The sequence below is a fragment of the Mandrillus leucophaeus genome, unplaced genomic scaffold, assembly GCF_000951045.1.
Source record: "Mandrillus leucophaeus isolate KB7577 unplaced genomic scaffold, Mleu.le_1.0 Scaffold215, whole genome shotgun sequence".
NCBI classification, from domain to species: Eukaryota; Metazoa; Chordata; class Mammalia; order Primates; family Cercopithecidae; genus Mandrillus; species Mandrillus leucophaeus.
In genome coordinates this window covers 1,559,178-1,562,003 of record NW_012102199.1, presented here as the reverse complement: position 1 = coordinate 1,562,003, position 2,826 = coordinate 1,559,178, and positions in this window count along the sequence as shown.

Genomic DNA, 2,826 nt, shown 5'->3' with positions numbered 1-2,826 from the left:
GGGCGAGGTGGCGGGCGCCTGTAGTCCCAGCTACTCGGGAGGCTGAGGCAGGAGAATGGCGTGAACCCAGGAGGCAGAGCTTGCAGTGAGCCGAGATTGCACCACTGCACTCCAGCCTAGGCTACAGAGCAAGACTCCATCTCAAAAAAAAAAAAAAGAAAAAGAAAAAAGAAAAAAGAAATAAACAGAGGCCAGGCATGGTGGCTTACGCCTGTAATCCCAGCAATTTGGGAGACCGAAGCAGGCAGATCACTTAAGCCAAGGAGTTCAACACCAGCCTGGGCAACATGTTGAAACCCTGTCTCCTCCCAAAATACAAAATATAAAAATGAGCCAGGTGTGGTGGCAGGTGCTTGTAGTCCTAGCTACTCAAGAGGCTGAGGCGGGAGGATTGCTTCAGCCAGGGAGTTTGGGGTTGTAGTGAGCTATGATTGCACCACTGCACTCCAGCCTGGGCAACAGAGTGAGACCGTGTCTCTAAAAAAAAAAAAATTCCTCTTGTTGCTCTTTTGTAGCCATACACACTTGTCCCCTCACCCCCATTCCTGCACAGCTGACAACCAGGGATCTGGTCTCTATTTCTCTGATGTTGTCATTCATTTTAAGAATGTGATATAGCCGGGCGCGGTGGCTCACGCCTGTAATCCCAGCACTTTGGGAGGCCGAGGTGGGCAGATCACGAGGTCAGGAAATCGAGACCATCCTGGCTAACACACTGAAACCCTGTCTCTACTAAGAAAATTACAAAACAAACAAACAAACAAACAAACAAAAAACCAGCCGGGCGTGGTGGCGGGCGCCTGTAGTCCCAGCTACTCAGGAGGCTGAGGCAGGAGAATGGTGTGAGCCCGGGAGGCAGAGCTTGCCATGAGCGGAGATAGCACCACTACACTCCAGCCTGGGTAACAGAGCAAGATTCCATCTCAAAAAAGAAAAAAGAAAAAAGAAAAAAGACTGTGATATAAATGGAATCATACAATATGTAATCTGCTAGGATTGGTTTGTTTTCCACTCAACATAATTCCCTAGAGGTTCATCCAAGTCGTGAATATTTATCTTTTCTATTCCCCAGTAGTTTTCTATGGTATGGACGTATCCATTCGCTTAACCATTCACATGTGGGTGTTTCCAGTTTTGGGTTATTATGATAAAACATCTGTTACAGATTTTTATGTGAACATAAGTTTCCATTCCTTTGGAATTGCCCAAAAGTGTAATTACTAGATGATATGGTAGCTGCATATTTAAACTACAGTAACACAAAAATTGTAGTAAAGGCTGGGTGTGGAGGCTCATGCCTGTAATCCCAACACTTTGGGAAGCTGAACAAAAAAATAATGGTAAAGGTTGGGCCAGGTGGCTCATGCCTGTAATCCCAGCACTTTGGGAAGCCAAGGGGGGTGGATCACCTGAGGTCAGGAGTTCAAGACCAGCCTGATCAACATGGTGAAACTCCGTCTCTACTAAAAATATAAAAATTAGCCGAGTGTGGTGGCAGGCACCTGTAATCTCAGCTACTCAGGAGGCTGAGGCAGGAAAATCCCTTGAACCTGGGAGGGGGAGGTTTGCAGTGAGCTGAGATTGCGCTATTGCACTCTAGCCTGGGTGACAAGAGTGAAACTCCATCTTAAACAAACAAAAAACCCAAAGACATTGTGGTAAGAACACAACATGTGATTTGCCTTCTTCTTCCTCTTCTTTTTTTTTAGAGACAGGGTCTGTTGCCCAGGTTGAAGTACAGTGGCATAATCACGACCCACTGCAGCCTCAACCTCCTGGGCTCAAGCAATCCTCCCACCTCAGCCTCCCGATAGCTGGTACCACAGAGCATGCCGCCACATCCGGCTAGTTTTTGTATTTTTTGTAGAGACGAAGTTTCACCATGTTGCCCAGCCTGGTCTTGAACTCCTGAGGTCAAGTGATCTACCTGCCTTGGCTTCCCAAAGTGCTAGGAATACAGGCGTGAGCTACTGTGCCCGGCCGATCATTTTAATTTTTTTTTTGAACCTTCATACCGTTTTCCATAGCAGCTACACTGCTTTGCATTCCCACCAACGGTATGCAAGGGTTCCAATTTCTCCACACCTCTGACAACGCTTGTTGTCTTTTTGTTGTTGTTATTGTTTTGGGTTTTTTTGGAGACAGAGTCTCACTCCGTCGCCCAGGCTGGAGTGCAGTGGCGCTGTGGGGAAAAGAAAGAGAGATCAGACTGTTCCTGTGTCTACGTAGAAAGAAGTAGACATAAGAGACTCCATTTTGTTCTGTACTAAAATAAATTCTTCTGCCTTGAGATGCTGTTAATCTGTAACCCTAGCCCCAACCCTGTGCTTGCAGAGACATGTGCTGTGTTGACTCAAGGTTTAATGGATTTAGGGCTATGCAGGATGTGCTTTGTTAAAAAAGTGCTTAAAGGCAGTATGCTTGGTAAAAGTCATCGCCATTCTCTAATCTTGAGTACCCAGGGACACAATGCACTGTGGAGGGCCGCAGGGACACAATGCACTGTGGAGGGCTGCAGGGACCTCTGCCCAGGAAAGCCAGGTATTGTCCAAGGTTTCTCCCCATGTGATAGTCTGAGACACCGCCTCATGGGAAGGGAAAGACTTGACTGTCCCCCAGCCCGACACCCGTAAAGGGTCTGTGCTGAGGAGGATTAGTGAAAGAGGAAGGCCTCTCTGCAGTTGAGATAAGAGGAAGGCATCTGTCTCCTGCCCGTCCCTGGGAATGTCTCCGCGTAAAACCCGATTGTATGTTCTTTATTTATTTATTTTTTTTGAGATAGAGTCTCGCTCTGCCGCCCAGGCTGGAGTGCAGTGGCCGGATCTC